This window comes from Dermacentor variabilis, chromosome 7 (assembly GCF_050947875.1).
Source record: "Dermacentor variabilis isolate Ectoservices chromosome 7, ASM5094787v1, whole genome shotgun sequence".
In the NCBI taxonomy this organism is placed as follows: domain Eukaryota; kingdom Metazoa; phylum Arthropoda; class Arachnida; order Ixodida; family Ixodidae; genus Dermacentor; species Dermacentor variabilis.
This window is the reverse complement of record NC_134574.1, coordinates 74,482,416-74,492,129: the sequence shown is the minus strand read 5'-3', so window position 1 is coordinate 74,492,129 and position 9,714 is coordinate 74,482,416.

Genomic DNA, 9,714 nt, shown 5'->3' with positions numbered 1-9,714 from the left:
CTGAGGAATATGAAAGAAAGTAAATGAGTTACGAGAGTGTTCGAGTGTTTGTACATAAAAACTATTGACTCACAGTGAAGGAATAGTACTAGGGAGCAATCTCCTCGATGGCGCTAATGGAAAAGAAACCGGCTATGAGTAACTACCTAAGAGCAACTACATAAGAGTGTTCAAATGACATAAGGACTTGATTTATGATAACTCAAATCGAAGCTCTTTACTTCGCGAAGCGAGATCAGAATGCATTAGAACGCGCAGTTATATATAAAACAAGGTACCCCAAAGAAAAAGAAGCAAATGCTTGCTGCGGTAAAGCTAAGAAAACGATGGAACATGTTTTATTAGAAAGTAAAGATACCTATGCGGTTCTCGGGCAAGAGTCCGCTGGCCTCCTTGGAGCCCTTTGGATTAGGGTTAACTCGGGGAAAGTAAACATGTCCGCCACAGGTATTGGTAAAGGGCGATTTGAGGTTTGGTGGCAGAAGTAGGGAGACTACAAACAACGGAGGCATACAAAAAACAAAGTTCCCAATAATGGTTCAGAAAGTTTGATGCGAGTAACTTTTTGCCTTTTTAAAACATAAGAAAGGCAGTACATCAGGTAAGAATAAGGAAGAGAGCTAAGTGGCGGAACCCACCCTCCCATTTCAAAGGGGACGCTCATAGCATCCATCCATCAATCCATGCTTTTGCCTCTTGCCAGACTTAGAGGTAGTTCGCTGGGCAGGTAGGTTCCTCTTTTAGGGCGCTTTAGGTCTCTTCAATAAAATATTACGCTTCGGATTGTAGATTACGAACCCAGGTTCTCCATGGTTGTCGAATAGTTTACAATAATTCCAGTACAGTACAAAATATGTAGCAGTTAGGCAATACTGTTTAGCTAGGCAGTGCGACTGTCTGGCCTTTCTGTGTCATGCAGCTACGTATTTCTTTTGCTAATTTCTAACACTCCAAGGGAATATTTTGCAAGTTCAGTGCAAGACGAAATTTAATGTGCCTCGGCTCAATACACTAATGTATTAGAGAGACAGCGCTTGCCGTACTGGTATACGGGAAACCCGTCGTCAGCTTGTTTTACGCAGCAACGCACGCCTCAAGTACAGCGCTAAAAACGAAAACTCTTCAAAGTAAACTCGGGGTTGCCCATCACGTTTCGTCTTGTCGTTTTGACCGCGCAAGACGTGCATGTTGGTCGACGACTCGCCTGACATGACGCTTCGACATATAGCCTGCCGATTATAGTTGTGCACAGCAAGACACAAGCTACCCTGCAGTTTAGAGAGGCACCTTTTTGAATAGAGAACTCCCAGTTTAGCGACAAAACATCCACTAGGCGCACGAAGACGCTGCTTCCGTAATTTATCGTGTCATGGCGAGCAGAGTGCGGGATCTTCAAGGCAGTGTAAATAGGAAAAGGAAAGAGGATATAGCGGAGAAGACAACAGCAAGAGAAGGCAAATATTTGCAGATACACAACAGAGCGGCTATAGGTAAAAAAACTACACGATGGCCCACAGAAAGAACAGAAAGAGCACGTTACAAAGGCGCGAGCAAGAGAGAGCGGAGTACTTATTGCTAAGGCATCAATTGGATGGACGCATCAAAGTCATCGAGATATAGGCGAGTCGAAGCTCCTGTGTATCTTTCTCTCTGGCTTCGAGGTGCGCGCTTTACCCGCGTTATTATACAGACGGAATCGTAAGCGCGCACACCTGCACTTGCAGATACGGCGTCGCCGTCTTCGTGCACCGACCCCTCCTCGGCCACCGGTTCGAGCGGGGCTTCACGACGCGATGTTTGCGACAGCAACGACAGCTGGCGCGCACGCTCTGACGACCGTGGGGTCACGTCCTTGCGATGCTGCAGCACCGTGCTCGCTCTGGCCGGCTCTCTCACTTCTGAAACAGCGCGATCGAGAAGTTTGGCGCGGTGTTTATTTAAACTTAAAAAAAAGACATTGCAGAGAAGCACTGCATAAGCTGACAGATATTTTTTTTTCACTCAAAATTTCGTGAGCAGTTACATCGAGGGAGGACACCGAAAATAAAAGAGAAACGGGGAGGCCTACAGAAGGCCACCTCGAATTATCCATCGCAAGTACGGGTGAAACACAGAAAACTTCTTGTAAACCACCTAACCAATCTGAAAAAGCTTTTCTTTTTTGTACCCCTGACAGAAAGCTAAATTCTGCTGACGGTGTCAAGCAGAATTTCGGTTTTTAGAGGCTCACGTTCTTCACATCAATTGTCGAAAATTGGAAAGGTAAAAAAAAAATTGAAACACAAATTGCCACCTACATACTCTCGTTTCATCCATTATCCTCATCGCAGGGCACATCCACAGTCTAAGCAACGCGGCCGTTACACCGCTAATGTCCATATCTGGTGGTCTTGCCCCCCATTCACATACGTGCCTTGAAGCTTCTCCGTCCAGAATATCTCGCCCCGTTCGTCCCATTTGTCTATGGAACTGCCTCACTATCTGCTCAGCCCCCCTCCCCTCTGATTTTCCAGGAAAGCGTGGCATTCCTGGGCCATCCTAGAGTGATGAGGCTCCGAACTAGGTGTTAGTAAGTTGGCTATTTGGCCGTGAGATCGGGCATAAGGTAACAGCACCGTCCTCGCACTAGTGTGAATGGGCGATCAGCGGCGCTTCGTTGTGAGCGATTCAGGCCGTATATTGTTTGGTAATAAAACGTGTTGACTGCAGTGAAGCGATAACATATTGCCCTCTAATGTCACATTTCTGCCCGACACGCACTAACGTTCCTACCATACGTGAAAGGAGCGCGAAGCGCTTTTTCGGTTCCGGTACATCCATACTGCTTCTTGTTCGCGTTCTGCTTGCGTTCTGCGTATTCTGTTCGCGTTGCTGTTAGGCAACACAACTTGCTCCTATTCTAGCACTGGTTACAAGAATGCGTGCATTGCCGTACATTGAACTTAAAGTAGAGAGTGACTGTCACTCTACTCCGCGCCCACCACCACTTGCACGCGTACAAAACTCAATTTTACTTCTTTTTCAATTCTCTGTCAAATACAAGGTAGTTCATATGTGTTTAGTTGAACAAGATACGCCTTGTGACTTCGTGCACACCTTTTTTTCTATTTTTTATTCAGGGTAGCAGTAAAAACATATCATTTTAGCATGATTACGTGCAAGAGAATGATGCGATAATTTCCGATTATATTAAAAGGCAACCTTATTCCTTTGTTTTCCTTATTTGTGAGAATAATGACCTCTGCCTTCCATCGACATACCAACACCACGATAAACAGTGCATTATACTGGCCGCCAGCAACTCTGTTTTGCGGCATCCTGTGTCCAGCGACTGCAATGTTAGACGACCCTCTTCTAACCGTGCAATTCAGTTTCCCTGTTGTAGCAGATAATCAAAGACCCGAAGCTGAAAATTTACTAAATATCTCAGCTTAGTGGGATCTCCACATAATTAGGGAGTTTTAGAATAGGGGCCCCAATAGGTTGAGGCCCCAAAGAGCTTTGCGGGTGTTAGCGTTGGGGCACGTAGGAGTGAAGAGTTTTAGAATAGGGTTTGACGTTTGCGGATAGCGTCTTGCGCTGACAGCGCCACTACGGCGTCAAAGAAAAACTATTATAAATAATTAAATAAGATATACCATTTTATGATAGGAATAATAATTTTCACTTGCGTGTATTCGCGTTTAAGTACAATTCAGAGGTTATTCTCTGTGAGCAGCAAACAATCAGTTGCGCTTAGTTTTGAGCAAACCAACTTTACTAGCCTTCACCAGCCAAGCTTAGCCGCGTTAGGCCTACGAGCCATAAAATCCACAATCGAATTCAAAATCAGCGGTGTCTAATGAGTCAATCATCATAACACACGCTAGTTGAGAGAAAGCGATAACCGCACTCACTTCTCCTAGCTTGCGAAATTCACGCGTTACCGCGAATCGAACCCAGTTTTGTGCTAGGTTGGAGCCGTCGCTTCGATGGGTGCCGCCATGTTTGCCGACGCAAAGCTTTTGGGGCCGCTATTTGGGCTCCCGCTAAATCGGTGAAATAGCGTTCCCAACGCAAAACCCAAACGGAGTTTGCGTCTTGCGCATGCGCAGTGGCTTCGACGCTATTTCTTTGGGGCCCCAAAACGTTTGGGGCCCCTATTCTAAAACTCTCTATTGAAGGGCGTCTCAGGAACCGCTAAGGATGGTCGCGTAACCACTAAGCGACAGTCATGTATGCTATACCATACGCTAAAGATTGATTGCACCATGTGACATAATATAAGATGTCTTTTTTTTTCTACTGCTGAGTGATCTCATTCCACCTCGCGTTCATGTTCCCTGGTACCACAAATACTGCGGAACGATCAACAAACGCATCGCTACAACGAATCGCTAAAGGGCAGCATTCATATTTCACAGCAATTAGCGTGAATCGACGCCAAACACGTTTATTCTTTCTTTTTTTTAGAGTTTGAATCACAAGGCGGCAACAAAGTTTCAATGAATTTGACGAAAGGAGGGGGTGACGATTAGACATCGCACGCTCCATTCGTGCGGACAGCGACGTTATTCCACAGCGAAGACAAGGACGCAATACTATATCAGTCTCTACAGCGTCAGAAAATCTAAATATACTAGAATTTGCCAGTGCGCTACAACGACGGAACAGACTCTAAAGGATATGCACGCCGTGCGCGCGCATGCAGACAAGTAGCCGCCTATCTCCATACACTACCGATCCACACTATTGTGGTTCAACCAGCATCCGCCGGATGTTGACTCCGCTCGACCTCGCGGCCAATACCAAGCCATAGCCTTGTAACATGTATTGCCCTGCCGTGAAGACTTTTTTAAATATATAAAAAAAATTTATCCTTTCTCTGCCACCTTAGACGGTAAGTTCCTTCTCATGGCAGCCATCACGTTGTTCCAATGGGTCCCAACTTATCTGGCTCTCTCTTTCACGACCTCTCAAACTACATTGCTTCCTCCTAATCTCTACTGCAATATCATCTATCATCTCAATGCACAATGCCGTCTCCTTGTCTTTTAACGTCTCTTTTTGACTTTATTTATTACGCCATTGGTCAGTGCTGGTACACACTTGCACCGCTTATGTGACGCTAATATTCAAAGCTATCATTGCACTGTTTCTTGCCGTCACTACTGAAGACAAGCAAGAATTACTCCCGTCTTCTCCAACGATCCCCTACTTGAAGCTCTTCCGCCTTTCCACCGAGTTCATCATAGCGCTGCCCCTCAAGTTAGGAACACGCTGCGCTGCTCAATAACTGATGTGCAGTGTATTCCGGGCGCAGTATGCGCTTTTCTCAAGGGGCGGCGCTGCCATTCACTTTCGGGCAAGGCCCCCGCATAAGTTTCAGGTAGCTCTTATTTTGTTGTAGCGCAAGCTGAACAAGGACAACAGAAAGGCACATCTGACACACACAGCGCCTGTGACGCTACCATCATCGGCTTCAAGGTAGCGCCAATCTCCCTTTCCCGCTCCCCTCCTCCGCTAATCCTCCTCCTACATGGAGCGCCGTTAGCACCCCAAAGGTTGCTAACATTTGGGGGTAAATTGGAGGTTAAAAAAGAGCGATAAAATGAAAAATGTTAGGCATAGCGTTAACAGACAGGAAGAGAGTGTGGATCAGAGAGCAAACGGAGATAGCCGATATTCTAGTTGGCATTAGAAGAAAAAAATGTAGCTGGGCAGGCCATGTAATGCGTAGGATGACTAGCCGGTGGACCATTAGAGTTACAGAATGAGTGCCAAGAGAAGGGAAGCACAGTCGAAGACGGCAGAAAACTAGTTGGGGTGATGAAATCGGAAAATTTGCAGGTGCAAGTTGAAATCAGCTACCGCGAGAATTGGGTAATTGGAGATCGTTGAGAATAGACCTTCGTCCTGCACTGGACTAAAAATAGGCTGATGATGATGACGATGTTGATTATAATTAAGAGGGTGCTGACGATAATAATGACGGTATTGGCGTAAAGTATGCTAAAGAAGAAACTTGACAACATTTTGGGAGCGCTGGAGATAAGTGCGGGCACGTGTTTTCTCCGAACGAGGCTTCCATACGGAAGCCGAAACGTCTTAGATGCTTTTTAACCTATCCTTTTTGGTCAGCCTTTTCGCTACTTCATTCTTTCAGCGTGGAAACGCCACGTGACCACGCTAAGTAAATCACGCACAGGCAATGGAGGAAGCGCGAGAGTATGAAAAGGACGGCGGCTCGATGAAAGCATCATCATCATCATCATCAGCCTGGCTACGCCCACTGCAGGGCAAAGGCCTTTCCCATACTTCTCCAACTACCCCGGTCATGTACTAATTGTGGCCATGTTGTCCCTGCAAACTTCTAAATCTCATCCGTCCACGTAATCTTTTTACCACCCCCTGCTACGCTTCCCTTCTCTTGGAATCCAGTCCGTAACCCTTACTAACCGTCGGTTATCTTCCCTGCTCATTACATGCCCTGCCTTTATGTTTTAGATGCCTTTACTTTGCAGTCGACGTGGAGTGTTGAGTGGACGAATGTTCTAGAATATGGGGCTTAGTATCGTCTCCATACGTGGTCATCTTGACCGAGCGGGCAGAAGACGCTGAGAATGTCAAACGCACCATGCAGGTCTGCTTCAGGCGTTCGAGCTGCCGACGACGCGACAGAGTGGGGGGTCTGCGTGACCGGCGTCGGGTTCGACGGTGGCACGGTGCTGGTGGCGCCATCTGTCGCAGAAGCGCCGGCCTTAACCTGCACCAAAAACATAGTGTCAAAAACACACACACACACAGACTTTAAGCGAACAGCCTAAGAAGAGTTATGCGCATGCGTTTTGCCACAGTCGTCTGAGATTGGTTGTGCATATGAAAACTATGGCTCTCTGTATGCCTGTTTTGTCACATAAAGGTGCTTTTAGCGCTGACTACAGTTTAGATTCCCAAGTGAGACGTGTTTGCTATGGTGAATAAATCAAAATTTTTGGTATACTGACTAATGCACACTGCAAGAATGGACATGAACACAGCGAAGAAAAAAACGAATACAGGCGCTCTCTTCAAGTTAAACGTGAAAAAGCGCGCTATGAATAGGGCGCAAGCAAAGCAACAAGTACGACGGTACCTTCAACTAACATTTATTAAAATACCAACAGAATATATACCGAGAAAATTTAAAAAATAACGTTTTCGAGCAGCCACAACAGGCAACTGTGGCTTTGTGCGATTCTGCAGCTACCGCCCCCCCCCCCCTTCTTGCCCGCGTCTACAAAGTACCGGGGTATTTTACGCTATAAAGGAAAGGACGGAACACTGATAATACAGTGACCTCCTTCAATATGACTTTCGACTGCTTCGATCATTTCTTGCGTGCGCTTTTCCTCATTACGGCTGATTTTAAGGGCAGGGTGTATCCCTTAGTACTAGCAGCTGTCGTACCTCACATTGCTAAATATCTAGTGCGCGGCTATTAAGCGACGGGACAGCGGACAGCGCTCAATTACTGATTGCTGCGATAGCGAATAACGCTTCGTAGGAATTTCCCTTACGCACTAGTGTACTTAGAAAGCGTTCTCGTAACAGTTTCTGTGTTCACCTTCACCGAATCTTGTGGTATGAGGGAGTGAATGCAATTTACATTGGCAGTTTGTGGCGTCGTTTTGTTTCCTTCGCTTAGCGCTCCCCTGCCGTAATCTACAGGGGTGAATATGCGGTCGCCTCTCTCTCTCTCTCTCTCTCTCTCCTTCCCTCGCTCACCTCGGCCCGTTGGCGGCGCATCTGTCGCAGCCGGAGCATAGCCTTCAGGCGCAGCCGGTCCTTCAGCTCGCGCATGAACGAGTCGTCCACGCTGGACGCCGTCCTGCTCATTCTCGACGCGTCACCCAACAGCACTCGGCTCTCGCTGTTCGCGGTCAAATAGGGTAATGAATGAATGAATCAATCAATCAATCAATCAATCAATCAATCAATCAATCAATCAAATATTTATTAGGCGTAATTATTTACAAATTAATTATGGGCAGACCGGACCCCAGAACTCCACTTGTAGTTGTGTGAGGGGTCCGTAGATTAAGAAGAAAGAAATATTAGGATACTACTATAATGAGCACGCAAAACAGGTGCTTAAATAAAAGGGTAATTAAAACAGAACCTGTTAACAAAAACGTGTAATAGAAGATATCGAATAAACAATAACAATGAACGCGCAGACACTCTGGTGAATTGACAACAAGGCACGTGAAGCAATCGGGAAAGCCTCAAGAAAAAAAATATCAGGATACCACAAATGACCACACGAAGCAGGTACATAAGTAAAGTGGTAAATTACGATAGAACGTATTAAAATATGCGTGTCAGGTAAATACAGCAAAGAAGCAATAACAACTAAAGCTCTAACTTTAGCAAGTTGCAAAAGCACATGTAAAGCTATCTGCGACATAAACAATCCATGTAGAAATTTTCTACCACACCTAATGTGCTCAAATTTTGCCAGCTTGGTACGGGATGTGTACTGTTCAGTTCGCAATGCAAAATTTGACCTATAGAGCTGGAAAATTTCATGTTATGACCTCTTTAGCTGCGTGGAAAAGCAACGACCTCGAAGAGGCATATCCTCTCTCCCTCACTAGTCTGCTGTTGGATGCTTCATAATGCTATAGAATCTTTGATAATTTCGGACGCCCTGCGGTGATGATATGTCAATCGGTGACACGTCCATGTTTCTTTGTAATCTGTACAGGCCCGCTGTCTTATCTCGCGCGCAAGGCGCTGCAGCAACAGTGGACTCTCTCACCTGACTGATTAGACATGTTTAGTACAGAGCGCGGTTGAAGTAATCCCTTGCTTGGCAGAAGAATGCGTCAGGAGCGCGCATGCCGAGAGCGATAACTTTCAGGCAATGCGCTTTTCGCGTTCATACGCATTCTACGTCGGACATAATCAACGCACCGCTCCAGTCCCCCCAACCTTAGAAAGATATAATCAACCTTTGGGAAAAGGATATTCAATAATGTGTCACATCCGTGTCATCGATTGGGCTATCGAGAAGTCTGCGGAATACAACCGACCTCCCTGCATGGCCTTCATAAGCTGCGAGAAGACTTTCGATCCGGTAGACGTACTGGCTGTCTGTGACGCACTGCGTAGTCAAGGAGCGGGAGAATCGTACCTGAATATCTTAGAAAAAGCCTATGCAGATTCCACTGATGCCTCAATTCTTCACAAAGGCAAGAATACCTGTTAAGAAAGGCGTCTGGAATAGAGACGCTATCTCTCAAATTATGTTGAGCGTATGCTTACAAGAATTCAATCTGTTTTATTGCAAAGAAATGAGTATGAGAATCACCAGAAAATATTGTAGCAAGCAGTGGTTGACAGAACGCACTGCCCTGTTCAACGACGCTGATGATAGTTTTGAGAACAAACAATTGAATCTTAACCGGCGAAGTGTCCCAGTAGGTGTGAAAATTAATATGCGAGAGAGTAAGTTTAATAGCCAGGCAAGAGATTAAAACGCACTCCCAAGTCATGACGGGCACCTTGCTATTAGCTTTAAAAATGTGTCCTAATATCGTATTCTATACCGGGTATTCAAAATTAAGCTTTCTTGTTTTCTTAAATTTAGGCACTGGGAGGCATGCGAAGACTACCTGTGCGACTGAGTTATCTGGCCAGGGGGACACAAAGTGAGATCATAATATCGCTGTCATCAGCACAATTACCACA